A 25963-nucleotide genomic window follows, 5' to 3' on the forward strand; every position below is an offset into this window, starting at 1 on the left:
GCTTTTTACGGAAGTTGAATCGGAGGTCCGGAAGTCCTCCAATGGCGGAAAATGCGGAGAATTCTGCATTCTGCCTTGAGTTAGCGCAGGAACAGCTTCTGTCTTGCGTTAACCGGTTAACCCAGGGTGTTAACCGGTTAACCCAGGGTGTTAACCGGTTAACACTGTTTTGAATTATGAAAATTTGCTGTTTTGTCTGCGTTAACCGGTTAACCCAGGGCGTTAACCGGTTAACACTGTTGTGATTGCTGAAATATTGCTGTTTGTGCTGCGTTAACCGGTTAACCCAGGGCGTTAACCGGTTAACACTGTTAAGTTTTGGGACAGGAGGCGTGTTGTGCTGCATTAACCGGTTAACCTAGGGCGTTAACCGGTTAACACTGTTGCAGAGTGGAAAAATTGGCTTTTAATGTTGTGTACAGAATTGAGAGTTGGCCTATGTTGGCGTATGATGTAATAGGGATTATTTCCCGCTGTTTTGAGCAGTATAGGTATTAGTAGAGTGTGCTAATACTGTGTTTAATTGATTGACATGATAATGATGTGTTGATACATGTGTTGATGATGTATGATGATATGCATAATGCTATGAATGTATATATTATGCATGTATTTGTGAATGGACTGTTGTATGGCTTAGAGTGTGAGCATATGTCCATTGTGAATTGTTGTTGATGCTGCATTGCTAGATGATTAGCGTGCATAGCATAGCCTCCGGGGCTGTAGCTAATTCCCATGGTGAGGAATTAGTGAGTGAACCATTGTGGGTTGTTGTTGATGTTTGCATGCTAGATGATTAGTGTGCATAGTCTAGCCTTCGGGGTTGTAGCTAATTCCCATGGTGAGGAATTAGTGAGTGAGTCATTAGATCTCAAATGAGTGGGACTAGTGAGCTTAGTAGCCGCATCTGGATTTGATCGGTGAGCTTGAACTAGATGTTCAAGAATAGTCGGTACCGCATGTGTGGAGTCTCATTGCATAATGTATGTATGGCGTATAATATGAATGGATGTATTCCAATATTATACGTGTGTTTGTGTTGTTGTGGAGTATGATTTGAGATTATACTTGTGAGTTATGTTGGTGTTGAGTATAATGTTGAGCTGATGTGCTGTTACTGATTGTATGTTGTGATTAGGGTGATTAATATGTTAAATTGCTTAACATGACATTATATTCTATAATGCTTATTATATTGATTGAGGAACTCACCCTTACAACTATTTTTCAGGTAACGAGAACTGAGTTGAGTAGGAGCGAATGATTGGAGTCTAGTGTAGTCTCCTTAGTGGGTCGTGCTCTGATAGATGTAACATCGGGATGGGATATTTACCTTGTTGAATAATTTACATGTGAATGTTACATGTTTTACATGATTGAGGAGACCTCTATCCGTTGCGTTTTATGCAAATGTTTATGTTTTGAGTTAATAAAAGAGCATGACCGTTATATTGTTGAATGGTGTGAATAATTGGGTGACACCCTTGAATGGCATAATTACTCTGAATTGTTATATGTTTATTATTTTTAATTAAATATTTGGGGTATTTTAGAAGGGTGTTACACTAAGCATGCACGATAAATTAAATTACAGAATAAACCAATCATAAGCAAAGCAAAACAAAATAAATAACAAAAATAAAATTCATTACCTAAGTAATTCTGTGAAACGCTACAGAAGCCTTGCCAAAAAGGAATGTGTGACGAGCGTCACACAACTCCATAACGGACGGCACGCCTATTGCATGTTACGAACGTCACACTCCTGTGACGAGCGTAACACTCCTCAGACTAGTGAACGTTAAGGAGCCGTTGGAGACGAACGTTACACCTTTAACTTTTTACCTTCCCCATTCATTTTTCATTTAACCACACTTAATTACTTTTCAACCACTTTTTTCCACCTTCCAAATTCTTCTCCTATAAATACCCACCAAACCTCCCTTCATTCACCACAAACCATTCTCTCCTATCAAATACATTTCTTTTTCTTACCAAATCACCCCTTTCAAAATTCATCACAATGGCGGGAAATCAGAATTTCGGAAATATCATCTTCCGATCCGAAGATGACAATTATCAGAGAGAGCAATTCGAGCGTTTCCAACAGCGCGGCGTCGTTTCCACCAGGTACCCCGATTTACCTTGTTTACAACAATTAGGATTACTCCAAGGTATCGAATGGATGCTCCTGTCAAGTCAACTTAACCTTCCTTTGCACTCATAATCAACCCACCTACCCACACCTAACCTTAGAATTCTTAAGTTCATACGACTACACCACTCCCGCCGGTGAAGACGAATTTCTAACCGGTACCGCAACCTTCCGTATGTTTAACACCGAGTACACCCTAACCCAAACCCAATTGAGTACCATGCTACAATTTCCCACAGAAGGTCTGCTGCACGCCAGAATCCCTCCAACCTCAAACTGGAACACAGTTGTAGTTTTCGGCCTTTTCAAGAAAATTACCGGTATAGACACCTACAACTGGGAAGAGCTCCTTCTCTCCCATATACATAACCCCACTATCCGGTACTTTATCCGCATCCTGCAAAACACAGTTTTTGGAAGGCCAAACAACAGCAAGGTCAACTCAAAGGAGCTATTTTTCCTCCAATGCGTCTTCGAACCGGATACTCAGGTAAACGCCGCCTCCTTTCTATTTCATCATATCCGCACCTTATGTGCTAGAGGCCGGCAACCTTTTATAATTGGTGGACTAATCACCACCATAGCACTTGGCCTAAACCTAGGGGATAAACTCCAAACTTTAGAATCCCTACCTCCCCTATCTATGGATATCAGCTATTGTCGCTCCAGCCGCCTGATTAAGAACAGAGTAGGCGGAGGATATTATCTTATGGTGAACAACCAGGCAGTCCCAAGTGTTGTTCTACCAAATATCGCCCTAACTGATGTCACAAACCCCGACCGCCACCTCTATGATCTAAACGCTCCCGAAGCCACCGAGCCTTCACAAACAAACCCACAAACAGATGAGTTTGAAGCAATGGAACAAGTTGATCATCCGCCTATGCAACAGTCAGTCCCGCTCAACCCTTCCAGTAATGCAACTGGCCCATCCTCCCAACGTCGTCGACGAAGAAGGCCTGCAACCAACGACGACATTATGGATGCTATCGATGGTATGCAGGCACAGAATGTCGAGATGCTGCAGATGATGCGTCAAATGCAACAGCAACAGGATGCTAGGAATGCCATAACCGACCAGCGGTTTACTGAGTTGTTCAGCAGGTTCGACAACTTAGACTTACGTCCGAGATCACCAGGTCCAAGAACCAGAGGCGGAAGACAACCTTAGTTGTAGTTTCTTTTTCCTTTCAATACTGTATTTCATTTCCTTAAAACATTGGGGACAATGTTTAATTTAAGTATGGGGGGGAAAACTTGTTCTTCCTATTTCCATTCTTCAAGTATGTACCTTTCCTTTTAATGTTATTTCCCTCTATTATTTATATAAAAAAAAAAATAATATAAATTTTTAAGTTAAGTCCCGAGTGTGAAAATTTCTATTATCTATTCCCTCAAAAAATTTCATGAGCCATAACAAAAATTTAACACACCCAATAAGTACAAAAGTTGCTTACTTTATAAAACTTGAGTGAAATCAAGACAAAAATCATTACCATAACAACGCTCTGAGAACCTCAACATGTTAGATCAGGATAAGTACCTCTTATACCAATCCCTTGAACTTTTAGTTTTATAGTAACCCCGAGTAGTTTATACGAGAAGTCAGCACCATCTTAATAGCAAACCACGTGGAGAGCCGATGAATATAAGTGAATGATCCCCAAAGTAACACAAAATATATGAATATATCAGGAAATGCACTGACTAAATTAGGTGATCCTTACCAGATCACTTAATCTAAAGGTTACAGATCATGCAAAAAAAAACACAATATGAAAGATCCATTATGAGTTGGTTCAGTAGGTATCTGGTACTGAACTCGGTAGGGCGGACTACGGTCCGATCCCCCACAATTTGCAATGGACTGAATAACGAAGTTATCCGACTTATGTACCAGAACTTCTAGCTAAAAGCGGATCAGAATCACTAACCGGTTACTCCACTATGTGCGCGAAAAGATAAAGGGCTTAATGTGATTTCGCTAGAATGAAAGCGGGTGAAATAAAAGTAAAGGAACTAGGATAGCTATAATGGCACTACTTGAACTGATTTGCATAAGCTAGGGTTATCTAAGTTGTAACGGTAGTTGTTGATATCAAGATTAAACTCAAGTTGCTTCTAAACAAAATCCACCTGCAACCTATTACGAATTGATGTGTGTTTTGAAACTTCACCTGGCAAAATTTTTGAAAACGATTTCTATACTGAATTTTGCTTGAGGACAAGCAAAGATCTAAGTATGGGGGAGTTTGATAACACGAAATTATATCATATTTTAGGACTTAATTCCATTAAATTCTATGACTATTTATTTCGGTTTACTGCATTTTATGAGATATTACGTGGTATTTTCTTCCTATTTGTCTCAGGTAGTCTATTTTGAAGAACAAGTGAAAATGGAAGAAAAGGAGGTGCAAAAAGGAGAGAAAAAGAACCAAATGCCAAAGCCCAGCCCAAAGCGCACATAAAGGCACTACCTGTGACGGACGTCACAAGGTGCGTGACGAGCGTCACGCAAAGCAGCCTTGTGACGGGCGTCACACATGGTGTGACGAGCGTCACACCATTCCACTATCTTTTTGGCGCAAGTAACGCCCTCAGAAGACTTGAAGAGACGTTGAGGAGTTTGTGTCCTATATCCACGCCGTGCATTTAGCCACGTTGAAGACCCTTGGGAAACGAAAAGCAGTTACCAACACCAATATAAATAGCTACTTCAAAGACCTAAAAGGGGTCCTCGGTTTTTCCACGCTCACACTGCCGAAGCCTTTCCAATTTTCTTTTTTTTAGCTTCTGCAATTTTCTTTTCCAGCAATTTAACATTGTTTATTTATTTATTTCTTTTGCAAGTTCTACGTTTTTTTTCCCTTGCAATTTACCTTTCCCTTTTTAGCATTTAGATATTTTTCGCATAATAGTTTCTACACCGGAAACTATTGTGTAACTTTTTATCGGATCTAACCTTACGTTAGATTCTAGTTTTATTTCCTTGGTTTAATTTATTGTTTAATTGAAGAATCCAAGAACAAATCCTACCGGCTTGTGGTGGAGTGTTCAAGACTATTGTATTACGCATTCAGGTTCTTTAATCATTATTTAATGTTTTGTTTTATTATTTATTTATATTATCTGCCTGGAATGAGTCTGTTTATGCATGATATGTATTCTGGTTCGTTTAGCATGTCTAGCTAATTCGCCTAGATATCGGTATGTAAAGTAAGCAGAATAAGGGATCAAGACTGAGTCGGTCTATTTAAACTTAAAATTAAAATCAATCTTTTTACGGTCTCAACTTACAGGTTTAATAACAAGATTTTTTACAAAAGTAAAGGACATAAAGAAGTTAAAATCAATAGAGCGAGAGTTTGAGGTTTTAACTGGACAGTGTAAGTTAGGCATTAATTCTAGATCAGGGCGAGAGCAAGTTTTAGAGTTAATTAAATTCTGACCTTTTCCAAAAAGTATTTTTAAAGATTGAATGTGAGGACGAGAGTTAAGCATTTGGATTTAATTATATAACCTAAGTCAACAGAGCGAGAGTTTGAGATAAGGGTGTTTAAAACGGTCAGTATTTTCTTAAGAAGAGTTTCTGCAACTTTATTGCTTTCAAAAAGTGGTTTTTGACTTAATTATAAGTGACAGCTACATTAATATAAAATCATGGTTTATTCAACAGAGCGAGAGTTTGAGATAAAACCTTTAACCAATAAAGTTAACCGAAACGATTTATTTTAAAACCAAGAAACCGACAAAGACTTGATTCCCTAGTTTTGACGAACTACATACCGATATCCGTTTTATTAATATTTAAGCTAGATCTTAGTTTAGCCTTTAGTTTTTCCCCAAACAATCAAACATTTTTCACCTTAGCTTTACGTAGTAACCTTAGATAACGGTATATCGATTCATAAGTCCCTGTGGGATCGATATCTTTTAAAACTACGCGATAGAACTGTGCACTTGCAGTTTGTATCCCATTCTCGACTCACACAGTCGAGCGATCACTTTTGCAACAAGCTTGATGTTTTTGAAAACTTTTTGAGAAAAGTTACAATAAACAGAAAGGCATAAATTTTGATGAAACTTATGCTTTTATAGCTAGATTATAAGTCATAACGATGTTTCTAGCTTTCTGATGCATCATGAATTTTAAACTATTCTAAATTGATGTGATGAATTCATTCTTGAATGGTTACAACCAGGAGGAATATGATGATCATAGGTTGGCTTCCTTAAAAAGTTTCATTTAAGAATGAGCAAATAAATCTAAAGTTATATACCAACAAAGATGAAAAATGAATGCTTTATAGATTTGAAGGAGTCTTCCTTGAAAATTCAATAAAGTTATGCAAAGCGTGTGTATACCTTGAGTTTACAATAAGAAGTTATTACCAAATGGTTTTTCTCAAGTGTGATATTTTTCATCGAGACGTTAATGATGTTTTTCAACGGATGTGGTCAAGGTATTTACGGGTGTGTTCAAGGTGTTGATTTTGATGGTATCGTTCAATGTTGTAATCATGGAAACTCTTAGAAGTTTAAGGTGATAAATCTATAATGGTTTTATCAATCATATGGTTGGACCAACTCTCATATAAAATTATTCATAGAGAAGGAAAATGACCCAAGTTTGTCGCTCCCTCGTAAGGGGGAGTTTTCTCATGTTATCTTGGGGTTTTGAGGTAGTACACTTAATAAAGATTGAAAAATAAAAAATCTATAATTGACTCTCTAAAATGTGATTTATTAATTTCTTAGTCAATTAAACTTATTTTTACTAACCTTTTATTGAGTTTTAAGTGTTTTTAGAGCAAAAGGGTGCAAAACGTAGCACGCTTAGAATCCAATGTTAGTCCAAGACCTAAGGAGGCTGAAAAGAAATTGTTCAAATATTTCCTAAGGGAAAATTGTTATTTCTTAGAAGGAATCTTAGCAAGAAATATGTAGATCCTAAATTTTCCTTTTTATAAAGCTTAAAAAAACATTTTAGATATATTCAAGGAAGAATCAAAGGGAATAAGTCCTCTAAAACTTACCTACCATTTCACCTCAAAACTAGATGTTGCCTTACATGAAGAGAAGTATGATCTTATGTCCTGCTTATTTGTGTCTCACTCAAAACTGTTCATGTTAATCTATTTATCAAGTAACTCGTTTCTTTTTCTTAAGCAATCATGTGGTCTATGTGCATGCACTTCTTTATTGAATCTTATTTTCGCCTTTTTTATCATGTCAAAGGAGGAGAAGTATACTCTCAAGGGGAGTAGAATATACTCACTACTCGTGTGAGGGGGATTTTAACCACTCCAAACTTTATCTCTTTGTTTTCTCTTTTACCGCCTCCATGAGAGATGTGTTTTCATCATCAAAAAGGGAGTGAATATGGACCTATGTACTTGCAGTTATGGATCTAGTACAACTATTGTTGAACTAGTGATTCTTGTGCTTCTGATTGTATTTGTGTTTTAATGACAATAATAATGATACTTGTTAAAGTTGATAGTGATATCTTTCTAAATCTCTAATGATGGTGATTAACTTGAATATATTTCATGTCTCATAAATTAGAAGATTCAAGGTTCTAGTGAAGTGCTTATATGATCGGTGTATTTGGAAAAGGAACTTGAAAGCTTCAGAGTTATAAAAGAGAGGAAGTGTGAAATCTCGCATGGTCGTGTTTGTCTGAGTGATCAGAGTCTTGTGAAAGTATGAGATTAACTCCTAAGATACTAATCCAAAGCACACACACACCTAAGACCTTTTTAATTCCTCTCTTATTTTGTTAAAAAAACCTGAAAATGTTTTTAAGGCCTAACTAGCTTATTATGGGATTATCTGAACAATTTGAGGGATATTTACAACTACATAATCGATTGACCCTAATCATCAAATTGATTATATTCACGTTGTTGAGTCTATAATTGATAGGGACAGTCTTTTAATGATTGGTAAGTGTTAAATATCAAAACTTTTCATTTATGGCTTGAATAATCGAATAGCTAATTGATTAGCCTAATTTATTATCTCTTTAAAACGGCCAATGGATTGTTTCCTTTTTGAACCATACTTTCTCCTGTATAATGGAGACTTACCCTCTTTTTTAATCACACCACAGGTCGGAGTTTTCATATTTCTTTCTATTTTATTACTCTCCCTTTTTATCTTTAATAGTTTTCTTTCAACAAAGTTGTCTTAGTGCCTTATTAGTGAAAATTACTTGTGAGAAAAGTGTTGTACTGGGGTCGTGTCATTGTTTATTTCAAGAGTGTGATTATCTTGAAGGTTTGTGTATGATTCTTGAGATAAACCACTGAAACTCTTTATTTGATAATAGAACTCAACCAGGTAAAAGTTTTATTTGGTTATTGATATTAGCCAATAAAATCTCTACTCAGATTGTGAGATCAGTGCTTGTGAAAGATCTTGTTTTGTTGGGGGGATAAGTCGCTGTAAAATTTCTCGATTAGCTTATATCAAAGGTTCATGGGCATAACCTGTAAAATATTAAGTTATTAGTCAAAACCTCAAGAAGATATCTTGAGGACAAGAGTAGACCAACGTTTGGCCGAACCTGTATAAATCTCGATGTCATCTCTATAACCATATCACTTTACTTTATGTCATTTACTTTATTTTTTTATTTCTTTCCGCTTTTTTTCTCTATGCCTTTTTAATACTAACAATAATTGTTGATTTAAGTGAACAATCTTTTAAATTAATCATGATTTTTAAATACCATAATTCAACCCCCTCTTGTTCTTGGAGTCACTTGTTCAACACTATTATCACACTTCTCATTTTTTATCATAGAATAAGGTTTATCAGGGTTTGTGAAGTTTCACTTCCTCCTAGGATTCACTCGTTTATGTTTTCTTCCTTTTCAATTTAATAGTTTGGTTTATTTGTCGCAATTGAGTTGAGTCTCCATAGATAGTTTCACATTCTAGGGTTGAGTGCTTAGTTGTTTTATGCATGCATAAATTAAATCAATTGTTTAAAGTCAACGCAATATGCTTATATTCAATTAGTCAGAGATTTGGATCAAGAAACAAGTAATAACATGATTTAAATTGTTCCATGTCTGAACTAATAATAGCAATTAATTTTTGTTAAAATTTGAAATTACTGGAGTGTGTTTCGAATCACAGGAATGGTTAACTTGAACCAAAATAAATGTGAAAAATAAGGAATTTGATCTTGCCCATTTGATTCAAATCATGGTATAATCTCACTTGAATCAACATATTTCTGAATAACAGGTTTTAGCTTATGCGTGTTTGATTCAAAACACAGGAAAGCCTAGCTTTAATGATAGAGGTTTTGATTCAAATCATTAAAAGGCTTGACCCGAATCAAATCATGCTTGCACATCTTAGATTTTTATTCTATCAAGTTTATTCAAATCATAGAATTGTGTGACTTGAATCATATGAATCGAATCGTAAGAAGATTCATTCGAATCATACATATCAATTTTATTTTAATTCTTGATTTAATCATTCACTCGCTTGACTCGAATCACACCATTTTCCCCTGACCCGAATCAAATGGGTATTTTCTCTCATTTATTTATCTTATCTCCAACACATATATAAATCATTTTTCAAAATCTCTCTTAAAATTATATTCTCTGGACAACAAGATGTTAGACACAATGTTGTGACAATTTGTATGACAAATATAATGCTTAACTAGCCTAATAAATGTAGTAAGTAAAATAATATAGGAATTGGTAATCCAGTTTGGTGTAAAGCCACCTACGCCGGGAAGGCGTTAACCCAATGAAAGGAAACTCGCTCATAATATTCAGAAGTACAAATTGGTATAATTAGAACCCTCTTAGTTCAATGCCTATTTCCTAATACTACCCATGAATTTTGATCATGAACTCCCTTGAATATGAAACCCTCTCACTTTCACCTAAACACTCGCACAAGTGTTTGAACAGTTACAAAATATAATGAATGATGGAACAATATTACAACTCAAATACTCTATTCTCTTATTTTAGAAGTAAGACGCATAAATAGAGTATTACACAAAAAAATAAACACAAGACTCAAAACAAATACACACGCTTAACTTTTGTTATGCAAGGTTTTGGTCTTCATAATGGAGAATGTTTCCTTAAATATCAACAAAGTTTCAAGTTCAAAAATCACATTACGGTTTAGGTTTTGAACGTGGCTCAACTTTCCAAAGGCGTAAGAAAATATTCTTTAATTATGATGATTGAAACTCTTGGTTGATTAAATCTTGAACATATCATAATACTTCCAGTTTAATCTTGCTAAAAGTAACTATGAGAAAAAAGTTCTTTATTTCAGAAAGCGCATAAAAGATAAAACCTTATTTAAATATAATAGAAACAAATCCTTAAACAACATGAGAAGCACTCATTTTATCTTTCGCGCGAAGCAACTCAGAGCGAGACAATATTTCTGACCAAATGAGGGACATTATGCTTAACATGTTACTTTCTTACTAAAACTTCTTGATCACAGAGAGATTGGATGAGACATAAGATGTCTCACGTCTTGGCAGGTTCTCAACCTAAGGTGTGAGATCTATTTGAGGAGAATATTTTTGTAATTAACGCTTTGTGAAGATTTCTTGAAGATTGGGTTGACGTCTTTGTGTGATTGTGGTTGGGATCAACAATCCAGTGGAAAACGAAGGAGGTTCTTATCTCCAAGGTTTGTGTGGAACCTACAACAGATGAAGTTGGAGTTTTTCTCATCTTCAAATAGTTTAAGGCTCAAGGAATTGGTAGTGATGAGTAAAGGTTATTGTAAAATAGAAGTTTGGAGCATCGTTTTTCAAGGTGGAAGATAGAAATTGAAGTCAAGTAAAGATTTTGTGAAATTTAGTGACATGTGTTGTGTACAGTAAAAATGATTCAAATTTAAGATCTTTAACTTCAGCATTTCTCGAATCGTGATTGTATTAAAAGAGTCTGTTTAATATTGTCAAAATCACAATGGAAGAACAACAAATTTTCAATGAGAAACCATTGGAGTGTGGAATAGGAACAACTGAGGACGAAGTGTCGAACCATTATGAATCTGGCGTACTATCTCACCTTCTATCTCTTTTATATTTTATTTAGGATTACATGCTTAGGGTTAACATTTTCTTAGAATCGCATGATATTAAAATTTATCCTATTAGTAAAGAAAAGGAAAGCAGTGTCGTCTGATCGTTGCACACTTGCATTGGAGAAGAAGAAAAGGACCAATATTTATTTCTCTCTTTTTTTGGTCGAAAATGTTTTAAATGGTTTTTCACTTTTTGGGGCATTTTTTAAATTTTAAGTTAATGAACCAAGGGGGAAAAACACTCATAACAGTAATATCGTATTCGTATTCGTGGATGACATTAGTCGACATTACTATAATTTTACATGACTCAATCAATAATCCTCTTGATTTTACCAAAAATCATATTACAAACAAGTCATCAGAAAATTCAAACATAATATCGTAATAACGTACGATATTACGTTACTTAACGCGTTATTAACAACCTTGATTTATGCTAATGATCTAATCTACACAGAAAATATTTGAGAACTTTAAAAGCTTAATGCAAAATAGATTTGAGTGACATGCCTAGGCAAGGTGAGGTACTTTCTTGAAGTAAAAGTTAGATAGCTTGACTATGGAGCAATGCAACAATGTCAGCAGTCCCATAGTTCCAAGAAACAATTAAAAGATTGATGCATAATTGAATTTCATAATATCAAAATGTTAACCATTAAATCAAACTAAACATAAATTAAACATCATCACGTGCAGCCTATACAAATTGGAACACACATTAAGGATCAAGACGGGGGCCTCTTCGGTTTCATTTCATGTCTCTTACTTGATTATATATTGCACCCAATTTTAAGATGTTTGCTAACCACCGATTCACTATGAATTGGTCTAGGGCCATAATGTTCCATATATATTATCACATTGTGGGACTCATACTAAATGTCATGTTCTTTTTCTAACCAAAGTCAAAATTTAATAAAAATATAAACACGAGTTGTCCTGAGGCCCACATTTTTTAGGGATTTTAGTTTCAATCTATTATAATCTGTTATATATTTAGTTAATGATTTGAGTGTTAACGATACAAATCTTAATTTTAGTGGGTCACTCTAAGTTTAAAAGAAAGATAAAAAAAATCCTAATTGACGCAAAGATTGTGATCAAAATCAATGAAAGTGTATTAGAAATTTATTTTATTCTCATTTTATTATACTGCATCGCTCTTTATTATTTCAAAACTAGTCTTGATTATTAAGTTAAACTCTAACTATTTAAAGTGGTATGTTGATGAAGTTGAGATTATGAAAGATCAAAATTTGTTTTGTATTTTTTTTACAACTTAAATCTATTTTAACTTTAGGATAATTTATTATTGATCTTTTAGTTCTTAAATCAATGTCTCATAAACCTCCACACTCTTTCTTTATAGATTTGGATGATGTTATATAAGTTTTTCATGAACATGTTGAGGTTGTAATTGTTATCCAAATGACTTTAGACAATAGAGAGTGGTTGAGTTAACATAAAAATATTTATTAAAAATTTAAACAAATTAAATTGATTTTTAAGTTGGTTTTAAGAATTGACAGAAAAAGAGAATGATAGGAGCAGGGTTATTGTGGATCTTGAAAGTATATTTTGTCTATTTTATAGAGAGTTATCAGAGTTAATTACTCGTCTGTTTGTGACTTGTTATTTGGCAGTGTCCATCTGATATATAAATTTTAAATGGTTGGGGTTGGGCTTCGTTCTTCCTAATAATCTTATTACTATTTCTCTTTTGTTTAGATTGTTGGGAGGTATATCTAAGATGAGGGACAGTTTATCCATAATTTGTTATGTGGAAGTTTTGTCCTTTTAAAAATTCTATAACGATATCACTTTTACAGGTTCCTCTATCAGTGTGAAGGATGTGAAAGAAAAGGGAACTTTTTTAGTATGAAAATGGTATTTAGGAAGGTATACAAAAAACTCTTATGCTTTTTCTAGTTGGTTTGAGAATCCTATCGTGTATCTGAGCCAATAAAGAGATGAGTGTCTTTGCATTTGCGATAGAAAATTCCTGATGGTCTCATAGGAGGATGTTTTTCTGTTGATGATGGTTCTTTTCAACTGCGATCTAGCCTCCCTCTTTGGGGAAGATACTTTGCTTTGTTATCTTTTTTTATTGTTATGTTTTTTTGCGTTGATAGAGTGAATTTTGACTTGTGTAGTTTATTTGTTTTTTTCGTGTTATCTTTGTGTTTCTTAGATTTTATGTTAGATACTTCTTGTGCCAAGTAGAATTTTCATTAAGAATTCTCTATATAGAAATTATATATCAAAATATTAATTTTCAAAGTATAAGTCAAGATGGCCGAGTTGGTCTAAGGTGCCAGTTTCAGGTACTGGTCCGAAAGGGCATGGGTTCAAATCCCATTCTTGACATATATTTTTAAAATATCATTCTAGCCAATTTAACTTTTAAAAATTTGTTGATAAAATTGGCCCAATAATTTTATCTTTTTTGTTACAAATAAACTTGTATCCTGACCATAAAATATTAAAATTAACGAGTTTATTTTATTCATATGACTTTTCTTTTTTTTTTATTTTAGTCTTAAGATGTTTGTTTCAATGTAGCTAATTTTGTAATACATGTTTAGATGCTTTTCCATTTAAAAAAAATTGATTAGTAATGTTTTAGTAAAGTCCTTACAATATTATTCAATTTGATTCTTGTTCCATTAATTCAATCACTTAGATCACGCATGCCTAATCTCGATTCAAATATAAATGGTTAAGTCTCACATTGACTAGAAATAAGAAGAAAAAAATTAAATATATAAGAGAAATGATCCATATCCCTAATGTCTTAAGGTTTTTGGTGGATATGTAATGTCAAAGTCTCTTAGATCCTAAAAGTTTAACCTATCAACACTTCTGGCGCACCTCGGATTTTCTAACAAGTGGTATCATAGTCATAATTAGGCTTGGTAGGAAAGCAGGGGTGGGATATTGGTATGGATCAATCCTAGTGATGTGGGTGACTTGCAGTTGTGAAGGAGATTTTTGGGATTCAATTGTGAGTGGTTGAGTCCCACATTGACGAGAAATTGAGAAAATGTTAGATATATAAGACAAATGACTCATATCCATAATGCTTTAAGGTTTTGGATGGATATGTGGTGTCAAGGTCTTTTTGATGGATATGTGGTGTCAAGGTCTCTTGGCAATGTGAAAATTGTTCTCTATCGGTGAACGGCCGAGTTTTCTATTTTGATATTATATGCTTACCGCTTAAGAAGATTGATGTGGTGTTGGGTGTGGATTGGCTTTCCGCCAATTCTATGTATATTGGCTGTAAAGGGAAATTAATCTTTATTTCAACCGACAGAGCCACTCCCGACGCTGTGATAACCACTCTTCTAGGGGGTACTGTTAGCATGATCAATTTTTTGTTCAAGTGAAAAAAGTCTACTCTCTTGATTCTCACTGAGGAAACAAGTGAGGGTGTGAATTTTGCGCAAGTTCATGTAGTTTTTGAATTTCCAAGAGTTTTTTCCGATGACGTCATTTCTCTACCTCCAGAGAGAGAAATGGAATTCTCTATCGATCTTGTTCCAGGAATTGCCCCAATCTTCGTTGCTCCTTATCGCATGTTGATGACTTCTCGACAAGTGTGTCGATAGTGTTGTAGTAATAAAAAGAGTATTGAATCCACAAGGGCTGCTATTTAACAAAGCAATAGTTATGGAAGTATAAAAAGTAACAATTATGGGGGGTTCAAGTTTGTAGTTTGAAATAAAAGAAGTGTTTTAACAATTTAGAGAAAGTGGTTAAGGTTTGCATAGAATCCCCTATTTCTCCCCTGTTGATGTCTAATGCATTACATAAATCAAACGTCGTTATATTTCCACGGCGACTTAACAAGACCACTATAGCCAATCCCTTGGTGTATAGCTCATTGATTCCTACTATAGGTCTTTTATCCATATTCAAACGACGTAAGTGAAATCAGGTGATGATACAATACATTAACTCTAAGGTCACTACTTGAGGTCTCATATCCCTATTCAACCGGCGTAAGTACGATAATTGCCCTAGATCATACGCGTAGGCTAAGGGTCAATATTCCCTATATGTCCATAATCACATTAATATAGTATCTCAAATAATGCTCTTTAAGTAAAAGAAGCAATTAAATAGAAATGTAACTAAGATAATTCATGCAACATAAAATTAAACATACGTCCCAACTGATTCGAAATAGGTTCATCAGACATAACTTACCTAAAAGTGTTTATCTACTCATATTGATAAAATTAAAATACAAATTGACAAGAATAAGATTGCATAAGACTTCCTTGAAGATATGGTCCCCAATTGCTTTGAATGTGCTCCAAAACTCACTTCCGGTGTTGTAAATCATACTCTCCAATCTCCAACTGCAGAACCCCTAAAAAATTCCAAAGTCAGCCTTTTTATAGCAATCAAATTATACCATAACGCGTCAGAAATTTCCCAGAAAAACGGCATATTGCGCGTGCAATAGATTGCATCGCGAGCACGATGTTGCGTTGACAGCTCTACCACGCGTGTGATGGCATGTGATACCACTTTTCCTCTTTTCTATCACGTGTGCGATATCACACGATGCGTCGCGTGATTATTCTAGTGGCTTGCTGGATTTTTCTCCTTTTTCAACCCAAATTCTTTAAGTCCCCATTCTTCATACTTGGTCATTTATGCTCCGTTCTTTGACCATTATTCATCAAATTTGATCCCCTTCGACATGTTTTTCTTTGTTTCTTCGACAAATAACATGCAATGACAGAGTGTCATCACAACCCCAAACCTGAACTGTTGTTTGTCCTCAAGTAACTTGCTTGTGCTGCAAATTCCGAATAGAAAAACAAGTTGCAACAATAACAAGTGAACATCACCATATGAAATTTGTTTTACCTGACCACCATTCTAGCTTCCAACTGCAATCCAACAAATTTAGAAAATACCCTCAATCTTTGACAAGTACGTAACATGTCTCTCATATCACCATGACTCACTCAGTTGATAGGGTAGTCTCTCAATTAATATACAAAACAAATTATACTTAGTTTGATCATGTTTAATAGAATTCGTCAAAGAAATCAAAACATACACACTTAAGAGTTTTTTGGGTTGTAACGTGGCTTATGTTCGAGTAGGAATTTTTTTGGGAAAGTAGGTTTAAACATTTGGAGTTAGGTACCTAGTTCTCCTATTGTTATCATACCAACTCTTTTCCTGATTACCAGTATTAGAGATATCGCTATTGTGGTCCTCAATATTCACTTTGCATTCTTTTCTCTTATTTTTTAAGTTATTTTTAACTTCTTATTTCTCAAAAAAATTGAATTTTTGACCGTTTTTTCTCTAGTACCCCAACCCCAAACTTAAACCTTGCTCACTTTCAAGAGCAACCCCGAACTTATTATTTTTCATACAACTTTAAAACTAAAAATTTCTACCTAAATCCAAAGAGAGGGTGAAAAGATATAATCTTTCAAGTCATATGGATAATAAATAAGGCTAAGTCATCTAAAGAAGGGTTAAGCTCAAAGTGTTTAGCAAAGGGCTTTACCTATTAGTACAAGGTGATTTTAAGAAAGGCTCGGAGTTAATAACAAACAACTGCCTCTGTGTGTGTAAATCAAACTAGACAAATTAAATCAGAAATAGTTCAAACCTGATAAAGCAATAACGCATGGATACACTAAATGACATGAAGAGTAAACAATGGAATTTATTTGGTTCAAACCTTACTAGTTAAGGCATCTGAAGATTGAGTATGAGTTTGTTGATTCTTTTTTCATCCTTTGCTTTCAATTCGTAAGTCAATTTCCTGACGATCAAGTTTCATCTGATGGGGCTTTTGGTTCATTTGTTCAATGTTAAAGTTACAATTTTTATAAATCTGAAAGAAACAACAGTAGAAAACGCATTCGTTAAAGACAAACATGATTAAAACCATATAATGGGGAAGAGTACTTATAAGTTCCATTATTCTTCGTTGGTCATACATTAGAAGAAAAAAAACTTCTAGGGATTTTAAACTTGCTACATGTCTTCTTCACATGTTATCATTGTGAAAAAGATTATGCATGTCATTTATGGTGTTGTTGAAATCATTATTTTGTTGGTTCCATTATGCTCTCATGTTCTCTCTTCTTCTTTGTTTCTCTTGATCTTGATTTCTAAAATAACTCTCCATTTCTTCGGTGCTTGCAAAGTGTGCTCTTAAACTTTGTGCGGACATGTGGTCTTCTTGTTGGTTGTAGAAGTCTCGGAATACTGGTACGAATCTTGGGGGTTCAGCGTACAAGGTGGGTGAAACTTTTGTTATTCACCTTGTTACTCCTACTGCATGAGCTTCCATCCTTCTCTAAAATTCTGATGTTGGTTGATTTTCTTGAACTCGCGCTGCCTGCTGCTGCACCCAAGGTTGGTAGAGTTCTTATTTGTTTCTTGCTTGGTTATCCTCTTGACCATGTTGAGTTACTCCTGTTGGGAAAATTATATTGAAGCCTCCTGATTTTCAAAGCATCGATAGGTGCTTTTGGACCTGCCACCTCTTCATCTGGGTAGGTGGGTACTCGAATCTCCTGCACAATTCATTGATAACATAAAAATACCCACAAGCTAGTTGTGCAGCGTTAGCCATATTATTAATATTTTTAGAAATTAAGTACCCCAGATTAATAGGCTCATACCTTAAAATATCCAAAAGTCATAAGCACCGATTCATAATAAATTATGACCAATTAGAATCATCTTCTAGAGTTTTCACAAAGAATGGGGCCCATGCCCTAGGGATTTGGCGAAATTCATCAGTTCTAAGTCGTAGTGTCAAGCCACACTCAATCACCCATTCATCCCCAGGTCTACAAAAAGCATCAAGAATTTCTTGGGTCATGGTTTTGTTTATAACACGATGCTCATTTATATAAGTCCTAAGAGAATAGGCGGGAGGAGGTTGAAGATTCAAAATAGAATTAATAACACTAGTAGATTAGTTGATGTACTTACCTCTCACACATGAAGTATAAGAGCCCACATCACTAAAAGCAGCATTTGCATAAAACTTGAGGCCAGTGGTTTTGTTGGTTTTCTAAATTAATTCATTTACCCATTGTCGTTGTTGCAACATTTCCACCAATTATTAGAAGCCTCTCATGTCATTGCATGCAAAAGGTCTTTCTCTCATGGTATGGTAGTCAACTAACTTTAAATACTTTTCAGCATTTACTTCAGAAAGCAACTTCAAATTTGGAAAAGTTAAAGCATTTGGTATGGGAGTAGCATGTGATGATGAACCTTTTGTAAGTCTACCTAGAGAAAGTATTATGTAGAAGATGGTGATTAGAAGAGACTTAGGGTTAAGAGAGATTAGAGAAAAAAAATTATGAGGAAAAAAGATTTGAAAATCTCTATTTATAGGCAAATTTATGTTCTCGTCGCGTGTGTCATGCATTCATCGCGCGCGATGCTAACGGTTCTTCCAACCTCTCTCTGCCAATGTCTTTATCACGCATGTCATGCGTCCCTTGCACACATAATACTAATGGATCCCAGATTCTCCAACATCTTTATCGCGTGCGTTATAAAGCCATCGCGCGTGCGATATAGCCATGTCACTCGTGCGATAGGTTGCGTGATTTTTCCAGGGGCTTTCCTTTTTTTCCCTTTCTTATTTTCCTTTCACGTGTCTCTTCTCAACTTTAGTTTTCATCTGCGTTCTTTTCTTGCCAAATAACATACTAGAATCTTATTAAATAACATAAAATCAAAAATTTAAAAACACACTTACTGATGGATTGTCTCCCACCCAACACTTTTTTACCGTCATTAGCATGACGATCCATGCCTAAGGCATGTCAGGGGCAAGGGATACCCTCATGCTGGATAATTGTCCTTTATTCCTTCCTTTATCATCCTTGATACTGTTGTCTTCAATCTGGAAGCATGTTTCCAGATCATCTGCATACGGTGTCCATTCATAAGCATTAAACACCATTTTTTCATTATTTAACTTCAAGATAAGTTTGACTGTTTCCAAATATATTAACACTTTCTCGGTCTCCAAGAATGGACATTCGGGAATAACGGAACTACCTGTGTCTCCCTTCATATCTACTATCATAAAATCTACAGAAAAAACTAGATTGTCGACATGTACTAACACATATTGTAAAACACCATAAGGATGAGTAATAGATAAATCAAGCTAAGGTAAGAGTTATATTACTAGGTATGATCTTGCCCAAATTTAATTATCTCACCTTATTAAGAGTAAGTAAATTGATATCTACCCTAAATCACATAGAGCATGTGGGGTCTCTACCCCACCAATAGTGCAAGAGATGGTAAATTTACCTGGATCCTTCAGTTTTGTTGGCATTGTTTGAATTAATGATGTATCATATTTCTCAGTCATATTTACCTGCTTTTTATCCAACTTCTGCTTTATACCAGTTGAACTTAGAGAGGTGAAGAGTCAGTTGGAGAATTTATTGGATAAACATTTTGTCTGTCCAAGTGTGTCACTGTGGGGAGCCCTGGTGTTGCTAATGAGGAAGAAAGATGGGGGCATTCATATGTGCATTAATTATCGTCATTTTGCATAAGTTTACCATTAAGAATAAGTATACCTTACCTCGGATAGACGGTATGTTAGATAAATTGAAAGAAGCTTGTGTGTTCTCTAAGATTGACTTGCGTTCATGTTACCATCAGATCCAAGTCAAGAGTTCTGACACCCTGAAGATTACATTTAGAACCTGATATGGCCATTAATAATTCCTTGTGATGTTGTTTGGAATGAAGAATGAACCTATTATTTTTATGGATTATATGAATCAGATATTCAAAGCTTACTTGGATCAGTTTGCAGTGATATCAATTAATGATATCCTTATCTACTCTCGTACTCAATAGGAATCAGATATACAAAACTTAGTAAGTGTGAGTTTTGGATAACCAGAGTGAAGTTTCTTGGTCATGTTGTGTCGCAAGGAGGAGTTGTCATAGATCCATCTAAGATTGAATCAATTATCAATTGAGCAAGACCGAAGAATGCATCAGAAGTCAAAAACTTCTTAGGATTGGCGGGGTATTATAGAAGTTTGATCCAAGGGTTATCACATATGACCTTACCTGTGACTCGACTTACTCGAAAGGAGATTCATTTCATATGGGATTCAAAGTGTGAACAAAATTTCTCCAAGTTAAAGGAAAAGTTGACTACTGCGCGTGTGCTTATAATTCCATATCCTACCAAACCGTATGAAGTGTTTTTTATGCCTCAAAGAAAGGGTTAGGAGGATTTTTTATGCAAGATATCCAAGTGATGGTCTATGTTTCCTGACAACTGAAAATTATTGAAGAGAACTATCTGATGCTTGACCTTGAATTAGCAGTTGTTGTGTTTACATTGAAGGTGTGGCGCCATTTTTTTATGGAGTGCATTTCGGGATGTTTAGTGACCACAAGAGTTTGAAATATTTGTTTGACCAGAAAGAGTTAAACATGCGACAGAGAAGATGGATGGAGTACTTGAAATATTTAGACCTTGAATTAAAGTACCATCTAGGTAAATAAAATAAGGAGGTGGATACTTTAAGTCGGAAATAATACATAAGGTTGAGTTGATGATGTTGGAATATGATTTATTGGAAAAAAAATTAGAAATCTTGATCTTCAATTTGCGTGGACTCATAATGGTGTGATAATAGGAAACTTGGATGTTACTTTAGATTTGAGGGAAAGGATTCAACAAAGTCAATTATTGGATGGTGAGTTGCAAGAAAAGACAAATCGATCGGGTTTTTACCAGGCTACAGATGGAGTTATTGTGTTTACTCAAAGAGTATGTGTTTCGAAGGATGCGAAATTGAGAAGGACGGTCCTAGAAGCGGCATACAAAAGTATGTTTACCATTCATCCAAGTTCGTCAAAGAAGCGGCACACTATGTATAATATATTTTCTAGATGTATATTATATATGGGTGTTATAGGTAATTAAGTAAACAAGTAGCAAAATGCTAAAAACTCAAGGATAGCCTAGGAGAAATTTCACTGATGTAGAACATTGAATTATTTTGGTTCAATTTATGAATTGACATGTTAAGGTGTCGACATAAGACATCATGTTATTTAGGTCCCAATAACGGATTGCATTATTAAGGTTCTAATGCAGAACATCGAGATTATGTACCCCATTAAAAACTTTCATGTTAGTGTGTTGATGAAAGATTTTGGGCTTATGTATTCCATAGACATAATTATATATCATGGTGTCGATGAAAGAAACCAGGTTATGTATTCAAGTCACAAATTGACATAATGCATATGTAGTCATTTGATCATAATGACTTGATATAGATTGTTCGTAGCACATTGATAGAGTGTTGCCACCATAAGTTTGTGTTTCTCCCCTTCCATTCCCACCATTTATACGAGTTGCATAATTTTTTTGAACTTTTCATCTAGGCCACTCATGTCCTTCAGCATGATTTATGGAGTACTCATCAATCATATTTATAGTCATCCTATTATGGACAACATTTGAACAATAATAAAGAATTCGACTAAACATCTAGGCTTCATAGTGGTTTCAAGTCATAGTGGTATACACACATGTCACCTTGAGAATAACTTATGATACTTATGTAACATTTTATGTAGTATTATCATGGTAGGTCAGTCCAATATAAATATTACTCCTAATGTGTATATATATATATATTTGAAGACTTGATAACTTTTTATGCATGATCTGTTAGATGTGACCATCAGTCTATTCACATAGTATACTCAATAGTTTAATGTTATCCCTCCTCACAATGAAGTTGTACTACATATACTTTAAGAATATTGTCCTTATATTTAATCGGGTCTCACTATTAAGTGACACTTAATATTTCATCAAATAGACTAGTTATTTTAGAGGCTTTATTACTTTGGAAAATCAAATATAAAAAAACAAATTTCTTATTATTATTATAATAAATGATTTGATACAAGTACAAAGTTCTAATAAAACTATTGGCATCTAGGGCGTAAATCAACAAATGTTCTCTGAGGATTAGATGTAGGTCACATCAAATTCTTCTTCTGATATATATGATATATGATTAGAGTCTTGTGTGCTTTTGTATAATCCAAAATAAATAATATTGTGTTATAAGATTTTATTTGAAGTAAAATTTGAGGCATGTGGCATTCCATGGACTCAAATATATAGTTCTGGTTAGGTTTTCTAGCAAATGTGTTCATTTTTCAAGTACATAGCTTATTGGATATGATCTTCCCCAATTAATTGCTAGTCTTTCATATGATATTTACTTCATTTCCTACTCATCCTTTTGAAAGATATGATATCTTTGGTTGAAGTTTTTAGGTTTAAATTTCATTTTAAACATGTTTGCATCTCTAGATTTTTTATAGTACTCAATTAAATGTGTCAACTATTTCACCTCATTAAGCATATCAATGTAATCTTTCCAACATTGGGTCGTGAGGTCACAACTTACTAATAAGAACTCAACAATGGGTGTGTTTAGTTTACAAGTTATTTCCAATTTTTTACACTTCTAAATGGTTTTTCAATTTGATTGTATGGGTGGTTGGTAGTATATTGACTTGAGCACCTTTCAGGATAATTTCATAGTCCTACAATGATTTCCACATACTCCTTCATGGATTTCCTTTATGGAATATTGTCACTCGTTTTCTTCCAAACACTGTAATAGAGGTCGAAAGATGGCCATTATGTACAACTTATTAATTATAATGGTATGTTGAACACTAACTCGCTCGATTATTTGATATTCTTTTTAATTGTCAAGTAGTATCTCATTAGAGAGATAACCTCTTTGATCAGCAATGAGTTAGAAGTCACTATAGATACTACACCAATTGAATCCCACGTAGCTTCTTGGCTTTTTGGTCCTCAATTCTCTAAAGCAAGGTTGCAAAAGTGAAATTTACCTTTATTAGAGACCATATAATTCAACAACACATAAGGGATCATGAACATACGTACAAAGTTGAGACACTTAAGTGACTATGAAGATAGGAGAGCGAATGATGTAACATTATATGGTAGGCTATATCATCGACATGCTTCATAATTTGGAAAGGATCGATAAAACATGAAGTAAGCTTTCACGTTTTTAACATTACACCAACCTCCATCACCAAAGTGACCATAACAAATATATGATTCTTGTCATAAAATTTTAAGTATTTCATTTTATTACTATGGTATCTTTAATACCTACTTAGAGATGCTCTCATCTTTTTTTTAAATCACCTTAATCTTCTATGTAGTACGCTATACCATATTTAATCCTAAGACAAGATTGCAATTATGAAAACCCTAACATGAACACTATTATGGAAGAAGATAATGAATGTAATTGGTTAGTATCTTAAAGGCATTGATTATTTTTTGTTAGTATTTACTAGTTTTTCCCGTTATATATAACTTCTTAATAACTGATTTTTACATAAGTAAAAAAGGGGCCCATTAGCTCAGTTGGTTAGAGCGTCGTGCTAATAACGCGAAGGCTGCAGGTTTGAGATCTGCATTGGCCATTTAAAATATTTTTTTTAATTTATGAATTTTTGTTCCATTTATATTAAAATAAGTAATAGTTTCATAGTTATATATTTCCAAAAGTGATTGACATATATTTTTATGTAATAATCAAAATTAAAATATATAAATAAATGTATATTATGCGTGTATGAAATGTGTACTAAGATACTTACACTCATGATCGCTTATTTTAGTGGAAAATTACTCGTGCTTATGTCCGAACCTATTTGGCATTTTTTGTCATATTTTTTGTGGATATTTTTCTGTGTAGCCACTAAGTATGGGTACAATTCACATCCTTAATTGAAAAGGATATTCTAGCCTCGTTAAACTTTATGAGAAGCGTTTTCACTTCCCTAAAGATATTCCTAACATAACGTTAATCCTCCACCATGTCCCCTACCCAATTACAAATCATCTTCTAATCCATTTCAAAAATCATCTTTTTAAAACTGTGATTCATCGCTGGTTGCATACTTAAAACCATAGCCATGATATATGTTGTAACATATGATTACTTAAAATCACCTTTTGTTAAGATGGTTATTTATTTTCTATCACTAGATTGTTATTTGTCTTCTCTCTTGGCAACATCGTAACATTTTTAATCGACAAGTCTTGACAGTCAGGAATGTCAAGACCAATGAAAATATTAGGTTGAAATTATCGGGGATTGGGCAGTCCGAACGTAGTTCCAAACCTGCGTAATTTGGCTCAACGGTATCACCCAGATATCCTTTTTATGTCGAAGACATTTGCAAAAGCTAAGAAGTTGGAGTTTGTGAGAGTTTTACTTAAGTTCGATTGTTGCTTAACACTAGATGTGGAAGGTAGAAGTGGTGGTTTAGTTGTTCTTTGGATAGAGAAGGTTAAGCGCACTGTCATGAATTTCTATAGAAATTTTTTTAATCTCTCGATACAAGATGAATTGAAAGGGAAGTGGATATTAACATGTTATTACGGATATCCTAAGTGAAAAAGAAAGCAAGCCTGGGATAGCTCCGTGAATTACAAGACATGTCAAATGATTCGTGGTGCATTGTTGGTGACTTTAATGACTTGATTTCTCAACAGGACAAACAAAGCATCCATCCTCATCCAAATTGGCTTTGTATGGGTTTTCGTAATTTTGTTGTAGGTTGTGGTTTAACCTACACTTCACTCGAGGTTCACTCATTTACTTGGATCAAGAGTAGAGATACCGATCGCGTATTGAAAGAAAGACTCTGCAGAGCCTTAGCAAACTCAAACTGGATGAACAATTTTCCAAATACTCACACCAAGTGAACACTTCCAAAGTGGCCCATTAGCTCAGTTGGTTAGAGCGTCGTGCTAATAACGCGAAGGTCGCAGGTTCGAGACCTGCATGGGCCATTTAAAATGTTTTCTTTTTAATTTATGAATTTTTGTTTCATTTATATTAAAATAAGTAATAGTTTCATAGTTATATATTTCCAAAAGTGATTGACATATATTTTTATGTAATAATCAAAATTAAAATATATAAATGTATATTATACGTGTATGAAATGTGTACTAAGATACTTGCACTCATGATCGCTTATTTTAGTGGAAAATTACTCGTGCTTATGTCCGAACCTATTTGGCATTTTTTGCCATATTTGTTGTGGATATTTTTCTGTGTAGCCACTAAGTATGGGTACAATTCACATCCTTAATTGCAAAGGATATTCTAGCCTCGTTAAACTTTATGAGAAGCTTTTTCACTTCCCTAAAGATATTCCTAACATAACCTTAATCCTCCACCATGTTCCTACCCAATTACAAATCATCTTCTAATACATTGCAAAAATCACCTTTTTAAAATTGTGATTCATCGCTAGTTGCATACTTAAAACCATAGCCGCCATGATATATGCTACTATATATGATTACTTAAAATCACCTTATGTTAAGATGATTATTTATTTTCTATCACTAGATTGTTATTTATCTTCTCTCTTGGCAACATCGTAATATTTTTAATCGACAAGTCTTGACAGTCAGGAATGTCAAGACCAATGAAAGTATTAGGTTGAAATTGTCAGGGACTGGGCAGTCCGAACGCAGTTCCGAACCTACGTAATTTGGCTCAACGGTATCATCCTGATATCCTTTTTCTGTCGGAGACATTTGCAAAAG

General features: G+C 34.5%; 3 non-coding genes across 3 annotated transcripts; all 3 read left to right on the plus strand.

Annotated features, from left to right (window-relative positions):
* Positions 1-13545: 13545 nt before the first annotated feature.
* Positions 13546-13626, plus strand: TRNAL-CAG (transfer RNA leucine (anticodon CAG)). Its single transcript has one exon. It is a non-coding gene; the product is annotated as a tRNA-Leu (tRNA).
* A 10117-nt stretch (positions 13627-23743) lies between these two features.
* Positions 23744-23817, plus strand: TRNAI-AAU (transfer RNA isoleucine (anticodon AAU)). Its single transcript has one exon. It is a non-coding gene; the product is annotated as a tRNA-Ile (tRNA).
* Positions 23818-25121: 1304 nt separating this feature from the next.
* Positions 25122-25195, plus strand: TRNAI-AAU (transfer RNA isoleucine (anticodon AAU)). Its single transcript has one exon. It is a non-coding gene; the product is annotated as a tRNA-Ile (tRNA).
* Positions 25196-25963: the final 768 nt, after the last annotated feature.

The sequence above is a fragment of the Lathyrus oleraceus genome, chromosome 3, assembly GCF_024323335.1.
Source record: "Lathyrus oleraceus cultivar Zhongwan6 chromosome 3, CAAS_Psat_ZW6_1.0, whole genome shotgun sequence".
NCBI lineage: Eukaryota > Viridiplantae > Streptophyta > Magnoliopsida > Fabales > Fabaceae > Lathyrus > Lathyrus oleraceus.